This window comes from Schistocerca cancellata, chromosome 9 (assembly GCF_023864275.1).
Source record: "Schistocerca cancellata isolate TAMUIC-IGC-003103 chromosome 9, iqSchCanc2.1, whole genome shotgun sequence".
Classification (NCBI taxonomy): Eukaryota; Metazoa; Arthropoda; class Insecta; order Orthoptera; family Acrididae; genus Schistocerca; species Schistocerca cancellata.
The window spans coordinates 266,212,865-266,233,737 of record NC_064634.1 but is presented as its reverse complement, the minus strand read 5'-3'; positions in this window follow the sequence as shown (position 1 = coordinate 266,233,737).

The following is a 20,873-nucleotide window of genomic DNA, read 5'->3' as shown; positions in this document are numbered from 1 at the left end:
GTGGTCGGCGGAAGGTGCACGTGCCCGTCAACCTGGGACCGGACCGCAGCGACGCACGGATGCACGCCAAGACCGTAGGATCCTACGCAGTGCCGTAGGGGACCGCAACGCCACTACCCAGCAAATTAGGGACACTGTTGCTCCTGGGGTATCGGCGAGGACCATTCGCCACCGTCTCCATGAAGCTGGGCTACGGTCCCGCACACCGTTAGGCCGTCTTCCGCTCACGCCCCAACATCGTGCAGCCCGCCTCCAGTGGTGTCGCGACAGGCGTGAATGGAGGGACGAATGGAGACGTGTCGTCTTCAGCGATGAGAGTCGCTTCTGCCTTGGTGCCAATGATGGTCGTATGCGTGTTTGTCGCCGTGCAGGTGAGCGCCACAATCAGGACTGCATACGACCGAGGCACACAGGGCCAACACCCGGCATCATGGTGTGGGGAGCGATCTCCTACACTGGCCGTACACCACTGGTGATCGTCGAGGGGACACTGAATAGTGCACGGTACATCCAAACCGTCATCGAACCCATAGTTCTACCATTCCTAGACCGGCAAGGGAACTTGCTGTTCCAACAGGACAATGCACGTCCGCATGTATCCCGTGCCACCCAACGTGCTCTAGAAGGTGTAAGTCAACTACCCTGGCCAGCAAGATCTCCGGATCTGTCCCCCATTGAGCATGTTTGGGACTGGATGAAGCGTCGTCTCACGCGGTCTGCACGTCCAGCACGAACGCTGGTCCAACTGAGGCGCCAGGTGGAAATGGCATGGCAAGCCGTTCCACAGGACTACATCCAGCATCTCTACGATCGTCTCCATGGGAGAATAGCAGCCTGCATTGCTGCGAAAGGTGGATATACACTGTACTAGTGCCGACATTGTGCATGCTCTGTTGCCTGTGTCTATGTGCCTGTGGTTCTGTCAGTGTGATCATGTGATGTATCTGACCCCAGGAATGTGTCAATAAAGTTTCCCCTTCCTGGGACAATGAATTCACGGTGTTCTTATTTCAATTTCCAGGAGTGTAGAAACAACAAGAACATATAAGAAAAGGCAGTACACCCAACTGCGCTCAGAAGTTTCCGAGGGTTATCCTGGAATTCAAACAATAACGCTCACTTAGGTGAGACAGGCAGTCGACGCAGCCATTCTCGATCCGACGACAATCCAACCGATAAACAGTCAACGGACCCACCGACAAGATAACTTCAGCTCCACCTGACCAGCACACAACAGGGAGTTCAATTGAACAACATAGAAATTATTGGCGCCCGCAACCAATTATACACTGAGCTGTCAAACTACACACCATGCTGGACAGCGACAACACGATGGGGAAAATACGCTGCCTGAATATACGTCAACGGCAAGGGCAGGTAACGGCCACAAGGCAGAAGATTCCGCTGGTGCACTTCTATTGAAAATAACCAAGTACAATTAAACCCCACCGCAGGGTGGCTAAAATTTGCCAACTTGAAAACACACGTTGTTGCTCGTTGGAATGTCCCAACAGCCGACAACGAAATCCTAACGAGACAATGTGAACAGTCGTGACTTGCTGGTAGATTGAGTCAAAACTCAACTCTCGTGTGCAGGGTCGGTGAGCCATGGACCTTGCAGCAATGGGAGCAGCACCACACACTCCAACCGCGCGTAGACACCGCCAGCGGTCCCGGCCAAACTATCCGCCGCGGAGATTTCCTCGCAGCTCTACGCCAAACGACCAACTGTTCGCATACAGCACAGCCTGAAACTATAAGTTTCTGGCCAAAGATAGTGCAAGGGGGAAATATCGATACACCGCTGCTGCCACTCGCGGAGAGAGTGGATATCAGCATAATTGAGAAACTGCGGGAGACTAAACACAGAATAGTAACCAAGGTTTAATCCAACTCATATCATGAGCCAGCCACGTCTCAGAGAGCATTGTGGAATGCGTTAGCAAAATTGAAGGCACCCTGTAACTGTCTTCCACCGAGAATAAATTCCAGGCACAACCGTGAATTGGACTCCACGTACTACTGCACAGCAGTCAGACACGCCGATTATTTAGCTACAAATCCTGACCTCAATCTCATAATAAGGTCATTAAAACTATTACGCATGTTGGTCGGTAAGTGGAGCAAACTGCCATCTCAATCATGTAGTAACTGATTTCGGAATATAGCGGAAATCTTTGTACTGTGTAGTTGACGAGCCTAATTTAGATACGTGAGACGAGACTCTGACAGACTGGTGCACTAAGGGGGAAAATATTTATACCCAGTTTAGAACCTAGTGCCCCGTATCCTTCACCTCCGTAATTTCTGACTGTTTTCTGCTTTGATTGAGCCTGACTTAACTCCAGTTTGAAGAACGGGTTGAAACTAAGTAATAGGACGTGTGCTGTTTCTAAAATTTCTGTCGATCGAATCCTTGTGTCGGAATGGGTCTAGAACACAGCTCCTTGCCTTATACAGGCACTACTCAAACATGCAGTTCTGTCAGTATTTCTTCCACACTCGCAAAAAAGTCCTCCAGGAAACTGGCTCGCTCGACAAGGATTTCTGGAAGACAGGATATCGCAGAAAAACGATTTAGCAGCAGCCTGAGGTGCTGTCCTTGTGATGCATTCCGGAGAATTCGAACATTCTGTACGAAGTTCACTCCCAGGTGTACGAAATCTAGTTCAGTTTCTCGGTAACAACTTTAGTTTTGCAGCCTTTTTACACTTGTTGTAACTATGAAGTAAGTTTCCTTCCACAGCTACTTCTGCTACTCTTTAGTTAAAAGAGGAATTGAGAAATGCTTCTATTTAGAAGCCCTTATCGCTTGCACAGACACTGATCTCAGAATATTGATTCCAATACAGTGAAAGCTGTCCATGTTGGAGTGCTTGAGGCTATTTACGTTTATGTAAAATTATAATGTCGCATTCTATTCCTTGACCACGCAGTAGGGTTGTTTTTGATGCATTCGCTTGCGCCAAGACTCATGCATGTGTCGTCGTACCGAAGTACGGAAGCTCTTTGGTAGCGTGACGAAGGATCCTGAATCTCATACAGGTAAGTCACACCTCGTTGAATATCCGGGCTGGATTGTGGAAACCACGCCTAAGTTAGTGCCGTCAATCCATACACAACATTTTATCTTAACAGAGTAATGCTTCGTACTTAGAGTTATAGTTATGGTGTGGCTACAAAAAAAAATGGTTCAGATGGCTCTAAACACTATGGGACTTAACATCTGAGGTCATCAGTCCCCTAGAACGTAGAGCTACTTAAACCTAACTAACCTAAGGAAATCACACACATCCATGCCCGAGGCAGGATTCGAAGCTGCGACCGTGGTGGTCGCGCAGTTCCAGACTCAAGCGCCTAGAACAGCTCGTCCACACCGGCCGGTGGGTGTGGCTACAAATGTGGTTGTTGGTTAGTATTCTTCTTTATAATTGCATTTTTCATTTGACGAAGAATCGTCTTCCATTTTGTTTATGTGCGCTGTACCGTGAGGATTCTTAAAAAGTCGCAACGCATGCACTCAGTTTATCGTTTTGAACGTTAATGTGTAATGTTCGAATGTTATTTTAATCTAATGTTTAGACTTTAACTTCTGTACTTGAACTTCCTGACTGCAGTATGACACTACAAAACTCTGAATATAATGGTACCAAACTTTCTAAACGCATTGCTCTAAATGTAACGTGAATTGTTATCCAGCAACTGTGGATGGAAACGTAGGTGCTGCCACTTGTTCACAAGATAACTTATGACTGATTTCTACATTCGGTGTGATACGTGAAATTCGTATAATGAAACCAGTTCAGCGCAACTTAGTATCTTTTAGCCTATTCTGTGAAACTTTACTAGTTTGAACTGAAAACTGTAATTAACTGTATATACTCTGCTTAAATAATTAGTGATTTGAACTGTGAAGTCTGGCATAGAGTGAATCAGAACCACTGACAGTTATAAAATTAACATTTCAATGTAAGTACAGTTAAGCAAAGTAGTTGATAACAATCGCTTGCAAACAAGAATGAGGATATAAAGCTATTTTGGGTATTACATACAGTTTGTTACGAAGATAAGACAAAGGTTCCTACATAAAATTAATTTGAATTCTGACATAAAAATTTCCTTAATACTTACGTAGCCATCTTGAGATAGCTACCAAGATGATTATTTTCACATCATAAATGTGGTCTCCACAGAAGAACAACTGGCGATACGGGTAATCCACTCTAAGCCAGTTTTAGCAATTGCAGAAAAACGCAAAAGTTATGGTACATGTTAACTTACTTCGTATATACACACATGGGAAGACAGCATCCGGTAGCTCATTATGCACACACTGCAGTTGCAGCGGTATAAGTGAATAACTCGGCCAGCCAGTTCATGTGACGTCATCGACATTTAACAACAAGCACTCTGGTTACCAAAGAGATTAACTCCACCCATGCGGCCATGTATAAAACTCCATGCGGCTATTACAACAAAATTACTGTCCTTTCCCATTATATAGACACATCTCTATTTAGTTTATTTGCATATTTCAAGGTAGAAATCACATTGACGTAAGTATCGGCGACACGAAATCAGTCAGAACACGAGGTAAGTGCATTTCACGAGTCCTTCCTGTTAGGTAAAGTTACTCCCCGGTAAATAGCTACCTCACCTCGGAATCAAGTAATTAGTTTTATGTAGTACACCATACTACACTACTGGCCATTAAAACTGCTACACCACGAAGATGATGTGCTACAGACGCGAAATATAAGCGACCGGAAGAAGATGCTGTGATATGCAAGTGATTAGCTGTTCAGAGCATTACACAAGGTTGGCGCGGGTGCCGACACCTACAACGTGCTGGCATGAGGAAAGTTTCAACCGATTTCTCATACACAAACAGCAGTTGACCGGCGTTGCCTGGTAAAACGTTGTTGTGATGCATCGTGTACGGAAGAGAAATACGTACCATCACGTTTCCGACTTTGATAAAGGTCGGATTGTAGTCTATCGCAATTGCGGTTTATCGTATCGTGACATTGCTGCTCACGTTGGTCGAGATCCAATGACTGTTAACAGAATATGGAATCGGTGGGTTCAGGAGGGTAATACGGAACGCCGTGCATGATCCCAACGGCCTCGTATCACTAGCTGTCGAGATGACAGGCATCTCATCCTCATGGCTACAACGGATCGTGCACCCTGAATCAACAGATGGGGAAGTTTGCAAGCCAACTACTACCTGCACGAACAGTTCGACGACTTTTGCAGCAGCATGGACTATCAGTTCGGACACCATGGCTACGGTTACCCTTGACGCTGCATCACAGACAGGAGCGCCTGCGAAGGTGTACTCAACGACGAACCTGGGTGCACAAATGGCAAAACGTCATTTTTTTCAGATGAATCCAGGTTCTGTTTACAGAATCATGGTGGTCGAATCCGTGTTTGGCGACATCGCGGTGAACGCACATTGGAAGCGTGTATTCGTCATCGCCATACTGGCGTATCAACCGGTGTGATGGTATGGTTGCCATTGGTTCCACGTCTCGGTCACCTCTTGTTCCCATTGACGGCACTTTGAACAGTGAACGTTACATTTCAGACGTGTTTCGACCCGTGGCTTTTCCACTTCATTCAGTCCCTGCGAAACCCTAAATCTCAGCAGGTTAATGCACGACCGCATGTTGCAGGTCCTGTATAGGTCTTTTTGGGTACGGAAAACGTTCGACTGCTGCCCTTGTAACACAAGGCAGCACGTGCGCAAAGGAAACAGAAGGCAAAAATTGCTTTCCTTGCGTAGCTATAGCGAGACCCGCATGAAACAATTTTTAGTTGTGACGATCGCTCCTATGTAAAAACTGCTGCACTGGACTGCAGCTGTTACATTGTCTTAAAATACAATGAGGCGATAACGTGGTTGAGAAATTGTTTGAAATGCACGCGGTCACGGCATGCGCCAGTAAGTGCCTAGTTATCTGGCGCAAGAGGTTATCGAACGTAAAGACGTAGTACCTAATTTGTTTGATTTATTACTCTCGTTGAGGAAATTCTGTCTGGAAGCTGATAAGGCTGAGGGTAGGTGCGAGAACAGTGCCACGTCGACCAATCGATGGGGAAAGCTGTCGGCGAAAATAGCCGGTATTTTGAAACGTTAATCGCTGTGGTCATGAAATATGAATTGAAATGAGAAGATACGGGGGAGTTGCGTGCACAACTCTTTAATCATAGGTGCTGTTTATTACCGGCCGGTGTTTTTGCACAGATGTTTAGCTGTCATTTTTTCACACACTCTGATCATACTACGTGCACGCCGGAGGTATGTCACGGCATGGAAGACAACTCGAAGCCAGTACTCGTGACGATCATATGTAATTTGAGAGTTCGTGAGTGGACAGATCGACTTTCAGTACAGACTTCTGAAAGCCTGACACAGTGAAACAAAAATTACTCGCTCGCATCATGCAGCACTTTTTCCTCAGAGCAGGTGTCTTATGTAGAACAGTATGGCCTACATTTCTGTAACTAGGCAAAGAAACAGAACGGAAATGGAAGATATGTTACACCATACAATTCACCGTTGACGTAGAAGTCAATGGTGAGGCAGCAGAGATGGACAACGGTAGCGGAGGAACAACCATCACTACCTTGAAAAGATTTGGACACAGAATCTATTAATTGAAACATAACTCAAACATAGTATTTTACCCATTATGCAACCTTGAACAACCATGGAATACATAGTCAACATTAGATGTAAATGGATATCAAAACGTAACAACATTTCGTTTTTCAGGAATTACAGTGTAAAGGGTGATATGTCTCTGACTTCCTCTAACTCGTGAGCCAATAGTTTCAAAACTAATGCTGACCGTAATGTTATCTGGTACATTTCATGCTGATAGAGTTTCGATCATGCTCGGCAATGGTTCAAAAATGGTTCAAATGGCTCTGAGCACTATGGGACTTAACATCTATGGTCATCAGTCCCCTAGAACTTAGAACTACTTAAACCTAACTAACCTAAGGACAGCACACAACACCCAGCCATCACGAGGCAGAGAAAATCCCTGACCCCGCCGGGAACGAACCCGGGAACCCGGGCGTGGGAAGCGAGAACGCTACGGCACGACCACGAGATGCGGGCTATGCTCGACAATCCTGGGACGTTCTAGTCTTGTATAAAGTCGACTAACAAAATCTGTCCTAAACACAAAGATCGGTTTGCGACCATAGTTCTTTACTACGCATGGACCTTGGGAGGCAGTATATCTTTACCATCATCAGATCTTCGAACACCGGAGCTATGGATTTGTAATGTGACAACCAGCACTAGATCAGAAACTGCATAGTACCTCGCGGATACCTCTTGTGTTGAAAATGAGAGCGACTAACATATAACCAGAGGAGTACTGTATTGGGTGATTTAAATTCCATTCAGACCGCAACGACGTGAATAGTAAATCCACATTATCTGGCGTTACACAAGAATCGTCGTAAGAAACTAGCAGTTAGTAATTTCGCATGACTCTTTTAAAGAAGTGCTTTCACGTAAATCATTGGACCGGTACGAAACTTCTGCACTTTTTCAATAATGGCAGTAACTGGAATAAGTGTAATCGTGGTGTGCGAATATTACCTTTCTCTCCAAGCAGGTGATTGATCTGCAGTCACCCTTTTCGATGGATGCTTCTAACTGACAGTGTTCTTTTCCCTGGTATCGTAAACATGTCTGGTACCCCCACCTACACTACCAGCGAAATGTCGTCTGGGAAGATAAACAGCGGTGGTTGCAGATATACAAAGAATCTAAGGAGCAGCTCCAGAAGGCTACAAATCAGGGAAAGGAATGTGCAGAGCCAATTGGCTATCGATCCCTGGAGCGTTTCGTACAAGATAATAAGAGAAAAAATCCGGGCGCCTATGGTGCTGTCCACCGTCAGGGTTGGGAACCGGATGACGGGATCCTGTCAGGAAACTGCTGAGGTCCTCCTCCGATCCCTACTCCCTGACTATAATGGAGGATACAGAAGAGCAGTGTCTAATGAGGAAGGCAAATCTGAGAGAATACGTGAATGACACTGTGGTGTATTCGTTCTCCGAGGATGAAGTGGCGGCTCATATAAAATCTTTAAAGAGACGGCATTGTAGCGAATGTGGTGCAATACCTCTCTCTTCAACTGGAAACACTGCGCCTAAGGATGTTTCCTTCCATCTGGAAACAGGCCAATGAAGTCATCATTAAAGAAGGCCAAGACAAAGACCTAAAAGAAGTAAAATCCTAAGGTCCGATCTGTCTTTTGGACCTGTTGGGCAAACTGCTAGAGCGGTTATTGGTTAACAGATTGACAGCACACTGAGTACTGCGGGGATGAGCGACAGGGAATTCGGCTTCCGGTCAGGGCGATCTGCATCTGACGCAATTGCCCTCGCTGCTGAGGTCTGTGGGTCGTCCCACATAAGTACGTAGTTGGCATCATGGTTGACATCAGTGGCGCCTTTGACAACCTGTGGTGCCCTTCACTCTTCTCCTGCTTTCGGGAGAAAGAGTGTCCAGTGCCGCTATATGGCTGTCTTGGGAGCTATTTTAAGGGGAAGGGGCGTTGGCAAATAGATCACAAATGAGTGTCCACAGGGCACTGTCCTGGGGCAACTCTTTTGGAATATAAACATGGAGCCTCTCCTGGACAGCCTGGAGAGCAGTGCATATGCGCTAGGGGCGATATGCGAACGCCATGCTCCTGTTGGTAGACGACCTCAGCCACGAATATCTAGAGCTCAAGATTGAAATGGCAATGACCAATTTGACACAATGCTGCCAAACAACTAAAATGAAGATAGCACCCAATGAACCCACCTACCTGTTATTAAAGGGCCAACTGTCCAGGAATTCAACAGTACGAATCGAGGGCTCACCAGCTATTCGGCGCCGCGAGGCCCAATACTTGGGTGTCGTTATAGATGAAAAATTGAGTTTTGCCCAGCACATCGATACAGTGACCCAGAGGTCTTTACAGGTACTGAATAACTTAATTACGATTGGGCATAGGAGGTTTTACCTACCCACAGATCTAATCAAACTATATTATAACACCATTCTAACCTCCATTGTGGGTTACACGTCAGGAGTCTAGGCACGCAGGCTCCCGAGGGTCATGCCAGACATGGCTGTGAGGAGGGTGCAGTGCACCATGCTTTTCTGCGTTCAGTTTCGGCATACTGAACACCTGGTGAGAAGCAGTGCTTGGGCATTTGTCCCTTGAACACAAAAATAAGGGAACCAGCAGCTTGGTATTGGGTCAAGAAAGCGAAAATAGGAAAGACTGAACAAGTTTTGGGGGCTCGGACAGGGGATAAATTCGCAAACAAAAGAAAGGGGGAAGATTTATGGCAAGAATATTGGGGTAATGAAGGCACAGAACGAAGGATTTACCAGCTGCTGCCTTACAACTCACACATTTCAAACCAAGTAAAGGGTTGCTGTACTTCCTTATTGGGCATGGACCATACCCAACATATCTTCGCCAGCTCAGAAGGATAGTTACCCCGTCGTGTGACGGTGGCGCTGAAGAAGGCACTCAGGACTATGTGATCAACGAGTGTCCCTTTTCGATGACATAGCCACAACTACCAAACAGAGACACTTATCATCTGATCAGAGATCCAAACACCAACAGAGTCATTGACAGTCTCGCCATTGGGGTATCATCAAAATCCTTCTAGAATATCGAAGGAGGAACTAGTGATTCGTAGGAAATAAAATGATATTCCTCGCACCTATCCCATTTTGCTGGGGCGCGGACTGGCCGATCGCCATGACGGTCGGAAAGCACCACGTCCTGGAACAGGGGGAAGGTGTGAAACAAAGCGGGGTTTGACACAAGCACACCAATGATCACCAGTTGTAGTTAGCTAGTTTCGTAAGTAGGATTTAGTCATTTTGCAAATATCTAACTGTCTTCTTCTTCTTTTCCTAGCACCTTTGTCCCACATTGTTATGCAGGGTAGGCACGGTTAATTCGGATTTGGCATGGTTAATTTTAAGGGGTGGCCAGATTCCCTTCCTGCCTTCACCCCATACCCCCAGGATGGAATTAGTGTACCCCAGCTCTCTGCATCTAGTGTAAGTCATGAAACATGTGAACGTATTGAAAATGTCTGTGAGCGTGTAATTGAGGTGAGACTTGGGGACCAGCCCGGTATTCACCTCGTGTGATGTGAAAACCGCCTGAAAACCACATCCAGGCGGGCCAGCACACCGATCCTCGTCATTAATCCGCTGGGCGGATTCGATCTGCCCCCCCCCCCCCTACCGAAATTCAGGAAGCTGCGCATTACCGCTCTCGGCTAACCTGCTGGGTTTGCAGATCTGTAACAGTACCTGCAGTGATTTCAAGTTCAGGCCAGCCTAGTGCCAGGGGCACGTACACTGAGGTTGGCTGGATGGGCATGGCCAAGATAAAGTTTTGTAGATCCGGTGGCATGACTGTAACTATGCAGGAGTTTAGCTGTATTATGTTGTAAATATTTATGACTCACTAATTTATAAGATGGTGGGTTTATGATGTATTAATATTATTATGTTGAATAACGTATTTAAAAAAAACATGTCTGGTATTTCACAACAAGGGTTGGGATAGTATTAAGTAAAATACGTTGAAGGGAGGCTACATGTTTCGTCATTTGTTGTTTCATAGAATACATCTTATTGTTTAACAACAATATTATAAATACAGTTCAACAAACTTTGTTAAAACCGTAACAACGCTCAGTCTTTTAAATACTTGAATAGGCACAGCTGATTAATAACAAACTTTAACAATTTGTACCCTTAAAACCAAGACTTGCAACCAGAGCTATACAATTCCCAAGTACGAGGGCAGTTCAATAAGTAATGCAACACATTTTTTTCTGAAACAGGGGTTGTTTTATTCAGCATTGAAATACACCAGGTTATTCCCCAATCTTTTAGCTACACAACACTATTTTTCAACGTAATCTCCATTCAATGCTACGGCCTTACGCCACCTTGAAATGAGGGCCTGTATGCCTGCACGGTACCATTCCACTGGTCGATGTCGCAGCCAACGTCGTACTGCATCAATAACTTCTTCATCTTCCGCGTAGTGCCTCCCACGGATTGCGTCCTTCATTGGGCCAAACTTATGGAAATCCGACGGTGCGAGATCGGGGCTGTAGGGTGCATGAGGAAGAACAGTCCACTGAAGTTTTGTGAGCTCCTCTCGGGTGCGAAGACTTTTGTGAGGTCTTGCGTTGTCATGAAGAAGGAGAAGTTCGTTCAGATTTTTGTGCCTACGAACACGCTGAAGTCGTTTCTTCAATTTCTGAAGAGTAGCACAATACACTTCAGAGTTGATCGTTTGACCATGGGGAATGACATCGAACAGAATAACCCCTTCAGCGTCCCAGAAGACTGTAACCATGACTTTACCGGCTGAGGGTATGGCTTTAAACTTTTTCTTGGTAGGGGAGTGGGTGTGGCGCCACTCCATTGATTGCCGTTTTGTTTCAGGTTCGAAGTGATGAACCCATGTTTCATCGCCTGTAACAATCTTTGACAAGAAATTGTCACCCTCAGCCACATGACGAGCAAGCAATTCCGCACAGATGGTTCTCCTTTGCTCTTTATGGTGTTCGGTTAGACAACGAGGAACCCAGCAGGAACAAACCTTTGAATATCCCAACTGGTGAACAATTGTGACAGCACTACCAACAGAGATGTCAAGTTGAGCACTGAGTTGTTTGATGGTGATCCGTCGATCATCTCGAACGAGTGTGTTCGCACGCTCCGCCATTGCAGGAGTCACAGCTGTGCACGGCCGGCCCGCACGCGGGAGATCAGACAGTCTTGCTTGACCTTGCGGCGATGATGACACACGCTTTGCCCAACGACTCACCGTGCTTTTGTCCACTGCCAGATCACCGTAGACATTCTGCCAGCGCCTATGAATATCTGAGATGCCCTGGTTTTCCGCCAAAAGAAACTCGATCACTACCCGTTGTTTGCAACGCACATCCGTTACAGACGCCATTTTAACAGCTCCGTACAGCGCTGCCACCTGTCGGAAGTCAATGAAACTATACGAGACGAAGCGGAAATGTTTGAAAATATTCCACAAGAAATTTCCGGTTTTTTCAACCAAAATTGGCCGAGAAAAAAAATGTGTTGCATTACTTATTGAACTGCCCTCGTACAAGAAAAAAGTGATACGTACTAGGCGTGACTGCAAGTGGGTTAAAAAAACAATTTTATCAGTAAAATGAATTACAATGACAGACACTAAATGTACTAACAATTTCCAAGCATGGGTACCACATTACACAAGTGGACAACGCCCATTCGAAATACACAAAATGTAAGAAGTGAAGCCACTGATTGGGCTCTTGGAAAGCACTTGACAATGTATAAGCCTTAATATGTGACTCCCAACTGGTACACACCAGCAGAAACGTTGACAATAACCCTTAAGAAAAATACAGTTGCCCAAAACAAGGTAAGTTAGGAGGACATGCAATTTAACCCTGGAATACTACCAAAGAATTTTTGACGATTACTAACACCCATTCGTCGATTCGACGCACACCACTACTTTCCATGTGTATAATCAACTGTAACAGCAATTTATGTAGATTTGAGACTCAGAGTGTATGTAATACTCGTTTACAAAGAATAACATATAAAAATTTCGAAATAAGGGTTCAAATGAGGACCAGTATGGGGATATAGGTAAAGTACCACACTACTGGTCATTAAAATTAATACACCAAGAAGATGACGTGCTACAGACGCGAAATTTAACCGACAGGAATAAGAAGCTGTTATATGCAAATGATTAGCTTTTCAGAGCATTCACACTAGGTTGGCGCCGGTGGCGACACCTACAACGTGCTGACATGAGCAAAGTTTCCAACCGATTTCTCATAGACAAACAGCAGCTGACTGGCGTTGCCTGGTGAAACGCTGTTGTGATGTCTCGTGTAAGGAGGAGAAATGCGTACCCTCAGGATTCCGACTTCCATAAAGGTCGGAATGTAGCCTATCGCGATTGCGGTTTATCGTATCGCGACATTGCTGCTCGTGTTGGTCGGGATCCAATGACTGTTAGCACAATATGGAATCGCTGGGTTCAGGAGGGTAATACGGAACGCCGTGCTGGATCCCAACGGCATCATATCACTACCAGTCAAGATGACAGGCATCTTATCCGCATCGCTGTAACGATTCGTGCAGCCACGTCTCGAACCCTGAGTCAACAGATGGGGGCGTTTGCAAGACAACAACCATCTGCACCAACAGTTCGACGACGTTTGCAGCAGCATGGGCTATCAGCTTGGAGACCATGGCTGTGGTTACCCTTGACGCTGCATCACAGACAGGAGCGCTTGCAATGGTGCACTCAACGACGAACCTGGGTGCACGAATGGCAAAACTTGATTTTCTGGGATGAATCCAGGTTCTGTTTACATCGTCATGATAGTCGCATCCGAGTTCGGCGACATCTCGGTGAACGCACATAGGAAGAATGTGTCAAACTGATATTATTCAAATGGTTCAAATGGCTCTGAGCACTATGGGACTTAACTTCTGTGGTCATCAGTCCCCTAGAACTTAGAGCTACTTAAACCTAACTAACCTAAGGACATCACACACATCCATGCCCGAGGCGGGATTCGAACCTGCGGCCGTAGCAGTCCCGCGGTTCCGCACTGCGCCGCTGCATCACAGACAGGAGCGCTTGCAATGGTGCACTCAACGACGAACCTGGGTGCACGAATAGCAAAACGTCACTTTTTCGGATGATTCCAGGTTCTGTTTACAGCATCATGATGTTCGCATCCGTGTTTGGCGACATCGCGGTGAACGCGCATTGGAAGCGTGTATTCGTCACCGCCATACTGGCCTAGCACCCGGCGTGATGGTATGGGGTGCCATTGGTTACACGTCTCGTTCACCTTTTCTTCGCGTTGACGGAACTTTGAACAGTGAACGTTACATTTCAGATGTGTTACAGCTCTTGGCTCTACCCTTCATTCGATCCCTGCGAAACCCTAAATTTCAGCAGGTTAATGCACGACCGCATGTTTCATGTCCCGTACGTGCCTTGTGGTTGTGCTGGGTACTGATTTCTCAGGATCTATGCACCCAAATTGCCTGAGAATGTAATCACATGTCAGTTCTAGTATAATATATTTATCCAATGAATACCCTTTTATCATCTGCATTTCTTCTCGGTCTAGCAATTTTAATGGCCAGTAGTGTATTTTAGAAGTAGGTTTGGTTCGATGTTTATTAATGTAAGAGCAAAGAATTAAATTCCTTCTGTCTTTTGGGCAACAATCACTTGAAAATCAGAAAGATAAGAACATTATATCTATGCATTAATAAGCATTACAATAGATTCCACTGTAACAATCAGAGTAATACTGTAAGAATAAAAGTAACACATTACTATATAGAGATTTAGAAACAAAAAGAAACACCTATTCTTCAGGGGCTCCTCATCATGCATGTTCGTGAATTGAACACTAGTAAATAAATACTTTTGAACGCGTACTTTACATACTACTACAGCCAATCAGTCTCGGTAAATTACGAGTACACACACACACACACACACACACACACACACACACATATATATATATATATATATATATATATATATATATATATATATCAAAGAGTTCACAAAGAAGCCAAACAATCTCCACAATGCATGTGTTTATGATCCACACTAATATTTTTATTGCACTTTTCGCTATTTGATTTTGTCATTCTTCGTTTTTTGTAAGGACATTATGCACATATAGTTCTATTGCCATGAAGATGACTAAGTTTTTGGGTAGGTTGTAGGTGGCTGTTATCAGCTGGTCGCATCACATTCAGGCATCTGCATATCATACTGTTGAGCAATCTTGGGACTGGTTGTGTGAGTCGTATGTGCATCCAAGGCGACATCAATTCGTGAGCCAATGTCATGGCGAATGCTAACTTTGTAGATGCTCTTTGGTTATCCGGAAGATTGGCAACATAGATGCCATAGGAGTTGTGAGTAGCTTTGTTCACCAAGTTATAGAAGAGGGAGAGGAACGAACGTCTAATTTTTCTACCACAATTCATATTTCTGCACACTTGGTCCAAGGAATCCAATGCTCCTTTTGTAGAATTATAATTCATTACAATTTGTGGTTTGCCAGTTTCTTCATTTATGTTGTTTTCATAATGCATCGTAGAAATAAGAATAACCATTTTATTTTTCCTGATTGGTTTGAACGACACTATGGTGATGTCCTTGGAAAACAAGAAGAAGCTTGAGCCTGGGCCCTTATTCATGAACTTGGGATCTGTAAGATCCTTCGGTTGTTCTCGCTTATCTTTCTTTATGGCCCCAAACACAGTTATTCCATGACTGGTGAGTAAGGTCTTTGCAAGAGGTTATGCTACTGAACCAGTTGACACACGTCAAGCTACGGTTAGAATTGGCCAGAGGCTCCACAAGTTTAGTAGCGATGAATTCCCTAAAGGACCTTTCTCTTGAGAGCGTTGTTTTGCCGGTGTATATTTCAGCACTGAACATGTAGCTTGTTGAATGATCGCATATCATGAAAATTATAACCCCATACTTATTGGGTTTCGATGGAATGTACATCTTGGAAGGACAACGGCCTCGAAATTCAACCAGCTGCTCGTCGATAGTAACATAAGGGCTTGGTCTGAAGTTGCTTTTACAATTTATAAGGAATGGGTCCCATATGGCAGACAAGAGTGACAATCTGTCTACCTTTCACCTTTCTGCTCTCGTTTCTCTGTCATCGAATGTCAAGCAATTTGTGAGAAACTTGAATCTTGATGATGACATTGCGGCTCGATATAGTTCTCCGGACTTTGTTGTATCAATCAGAGCGTCAACTGATATGTGATTGTCCTTTTTTAGCAGCACTCATGACAAGCAATCCAAACAGGGATTCGAATTCAGCATATCTTACTTCCTTTGTGAAGGTGTTTTTCCAGGTTGTTTGATGGGTGTTGTCTTCCAACTGTAGCTACTACCTTTCTAGGTACTAAGAATTTCACTGATCTCAGGTGACACAAGAGGTGGTGTATTGGTTGGGCTGTTAGTTTCAGATAACCTTTTTTCATGACGCCCTGTTCGTTTGTTTTTCTGTATGGATTCAGAAGTTGACGTTGGGGCTTGAATGATGTGGTTTGCAATTTTCTCTTTCACGTCGTCGATGGGTCGACGATTGGTCTCATCTCCATCTGACTCTGAACTCGAGGAAGGGTCGCCCTCTTCTGACATGTTCAACAACTCATCAGAGTCCTCTCCCACCTGCGACAGCATGCCGCCCAAATTTCTTCTAAAAGTGCTCTAATTTCGTCATCATCCAAGCATCTTCTACTCGAAGCCATTTTCCCCAGACAAAGTGAAGAGTGTTGTTATTACTACCAAAATATGTGACGAATTTACTAATGGAACTACACCACTTCTAGTAAATGTGCGCTGTTACTGCTACCCCTTCCTCATATCAACGAAGGAATTTTATTCTGTAATGCTACCCGTTAGTCGCTCTGACTAATATGGTTTCTTCTCTTACTTCTACTCATTCGTCGTATCGACGAACCGACATCTAAACTGTTGAAGGAAACTCAGCAGGGGCTGCGTGCCGCCGACTGCTCGTACCAGGGTCACGTAGACTACTGATCACTCGAAGCATAGCTGAGTGCGCACGATGCTAGGCAGCGGTGCTGTGGCTCAGTACAGTAAACATCCTTGCATGTTCGACGTATCGACGAAGGGTACCATTCCAGGGTTAAATGTGACCCCCAACTGGTACTCGCCAACAGAAATGTAAACAATGACCCTTAATAAAAATACAACTGCCCAAAATACAAGGTAAAATTATAACTTTAGCAGATGGTTATCACAGCCAGCAAGAAATAAGCAGGAAAATTTCACAGTGACTGGAGTTAGCTAATGGCTGTGGATCAGGGGATAGGTTCAACAGTTTATATTGGTAAGTAAAGGGCCTTAATGCGTTCCGTGAGTATCAATTAGGGTGCAAGATTTAAACGAGTAATTAGATAGTAGCTATAGCGAGAAGGAACTTCGGTCTTGCAGAACATGCCTTGAACCACATGTTGTTGTTGTTGTTGTGGTCTTCAGTCCTGAGACTGGTTTGATGCAGCTCTCCATTCTACTCTATCCTGTGCAAGTTTCTTCATCTACCAGTACCTACTGCAACCTACATGCTTCTGAATCTACTTAGTGTTTTCATCTCTTGGTCTCCCTCTACGATTTTTACGCTCCACGCTGCCCACCAATACTAAATTGGTGATCCCTTGATGCGTCAGAACATGTCCTACCAACCGATCCCTTCTTTTGGTCAAGTTGTGCCACAAACTTCTCTTCTCCCCTATCCTATTCAATACTTCCTCATTAGTTATGTGATATACCCATCTAATCTTCAGCATCCTTCAGGAGCACCACATTTGGAAAGCTTCTATTCTCTTCTTGTCTAAACTATTTATCGTCCACGTTTCACTTCCATACATGGCCACACTCCATACAAATACTTTCAGAAACGACTTCCTGACACGTAAATCTAGACTCGATGTTAACAAATTTCTCTTCTTCAGAAACGCTTTGCTTGTCATTGCCAGTCTACATTTTACATCCTCTCTACTTCGACCATCATCAGTTATTTTGCTCCCCAAATAGAAAAACTCCTTTACTACTTTAAGTGTCTCATTTCCTAATCTAATTCCCTCACCATCACCCGACTTAATCCGACTACATTCCATTATCCTCGTTTTGCTTTTGTTGATGTTCATCTTATATACTCCTTTCAAGACACTGTCCATTCCGATAAACTGCTCTTCCAAGTCCTTTGCTGTCTCTGACAGAATTACAATGTCATCGGCGAACCTCAGAATTTTTATTTCCTCTCCATGGATTTTAATACCTACTCCGAATTTTTCTTTTGTTTCCTTTACTGCTTGCTCAATATACAGATTGAATAACATCGGGGAGAGGCTACAACCCTGTCTCACTCCCTTCCCAACCACTGCTTCCCTTTCATGTCCCTCGACTCTTACAACTGCCATCTGGTTTCTGTACAAATTGTAAATAGCCTTTGGCTCCCTGTATTTTACCCCTGCCACCTTTAGAATTTGAAAGAGAGTATTCCAGTCAACATTGTCAAAAGCTTTCTCCAAGTCTACTAATGGTAGAAACGTAGGTTTGCCTTTCCTTATTCTTTCTTCAAAGATAAGTCGTAAGGTCAGTATTGCCTCACACGTTACAGTATTTCTACGGAATCCAAACTGATCTTCCCCGAGGTCGGCTTCTACTAGTTTTTCCATTCGTCTGTAAAGAATTCGTGTTAGTGTTTTGCAGCTGTGGCTTATTAAACTGATTGTTCGGTAATTTTCACATCTGTAAACACCTGCTTTCTTTGCTCATGATCTTACTGAATTCAACAAATAGGGCAGAATAATGGTTCCCGATAAATCGGCAACACTCCACCGTGGCACACACCGAAAGATAAACTTTACTTAGTGTGAGGCACGACGCGGCTGGTGGAGGAACAAGGTTGACGGCCAACCCAGACGCCGTGCGACGACGGAAGTGCAGCCGCAGCAAAAAGCAGACACGTGTCTGCTGCGGTCCGAGGCAACAGGAACGTGTCGTCCAGTGCCACAGCTACCCTCTCGACACACATCAGAACGGAATAGTAATCTACGCAAATAAGACTAAGACGAGAATGCCTAAAATGTAGCGCATCTCAATTTATCAGGAAAGTGACTACACATACAATTCACAAGCTTACAATTCTTCAAAATTACATGTAAACCAGAAGACGAAATATCAGCTCCTGGTGATGCAGTGATTACATACTCATCTGCTGAAAGTGCTTTGCCCCAGACTCGGTCTGTGTTACAAATCTCGTCGATTCGATTCATAACAGAGGATACTCATACACTTGTACGGAATATGCCCTGGAACAACATGTTGCGATCTGTTGTACTGACCAATGATCATACACATAATCACTCGGAGGCTCATTAAGATAACAGGTCCAGTTTCACAATGTCACAGACGTGGCCTTCCAATGTCAAGTAACCTATAAATAAGAAAACAACACTTAACTCCACTGGGATAAGAAGGAGCCGTCACTTCCCAGATTCCAAGCCGGGTGTTATTGCCACCAATGCGTAGAGGAGTTCCCTGAGCTGCCGTTACATTTAAGCTTGCGGAGGCGGCCGGGAACTTGCCAAGGAAGCTGTACGCGATGTCAGCTGCTCTTCCCGCAACTCGCCGCTACCAATCCTTAAGCGAGCCGGCAAGGCTTGCCTCCGACCGATTTAACCTTTCGCGGCTTCTCGAGGCCCGTACCGAACAGCAGGAGTCCCCCCAAAGCCTACAACTTGCCCGCCATGTGCCCTCCAGTCAACTGACCGTATCAGTTCCCTCCAAACCAATCTCACGTGCCTCGATCAAAGACCCTACCGCGACATATGATCAGATCGATATCGGCAATCCAAGTAGTTATTGGCGCCAGCGAAGTAACATGCCCGCCAAAATTAAAGCCACCATAGGTCTATGTTCTATTGTTGATGAACGTTAATAGTTAATGAGCAAATACAAACACAAAATAAAACACGTAAATAAATGCAATTTACTGCTCATGACAATATTTGACTGACGCCTGCTGTTCTAATTTCTAACTTTCGACAATAATATTTATTTACATATGCTTGTCTCTGAGGAGACCTTTAATAAGAAATACGAATACAAAATGCAAGGAATAACTAAGTACTAAATGGATGTGACAGAAAGTAGTGTTTGCTTTTTACATGGTATAGCACGAAGGCTACAACAATCTCTAAATGTATTTTGAGATTTTAATTGCACTTCGGAGTTTCTGTAAGCACTTTAAGTCGTATTAGCAATAGGCAAATCATAATTGTAAGCGACAACGACAAATATGTTTGTCGTTTAGCAAAGTATATTTGTTTAGAAAAGTCAGTTTGTCCGATGGGCAGAGGTAATGAACTACCGCAGTGGTGATCGTTTTTATCTATGACAATGCTGTGCACAAATTATCCAGTTAATAAGTACTTTAAAACTATAAAATGGTAGTTGTATTAAAATAATACGAAAAGGGAGTCTTTTATTCGTGTTTAATATGTCGAACAGGCCATGAAGGCCGAACCGATCGGCTGTCGTATCCTCAGCCCACAGTCGTCACTGCACGCGGAATGGAGTGACATGCGGTCAACATACCGCTCTCTCGGGCGTATATCGGTTTACGAGACCGGAGCCGCTACTTCTAAATCAGGTAGCTCCTCAGTTTGCCTCACAAGGGCTCAGTCCACCTCGCTTGCCAACAGCGCTCGCAGACCGGATGACCACCCATCCAAGCTCTAGCCCAGCTTCACAGCGGTTAACTTCGGTGACCTGAAGGGAACTGGTGTTACCACTGCTCCAAGGCAGTTAGCGTTTAATAAGTTAGCTTCGTAAAATACAGTTATGAACCTCGGCATTCAGGATGCCTTTTTGGGTATGACTGATAAATTTATGTGACGCGTTAAAATTTTCCTCAAATAATATGTTCCAGCGTAAAGTCGGTGTGCAGTGTAGAAACTAGTTAAAAAACCTCTATGACGATACTTCAATCATGCCTAAACGATTGATATGTTTTGAGAAAAAGGGATGTTGACATGATTAATAATATATATAATGATAAGGTAAGCGAAAACTATTTACGAAACAGACTGTACAAATATTTACCGCTTATTCATCTGGCCAACGTATGTCTACTCTTCCACCTGACGTTGGCCGCGAGGCACGATTATCCAA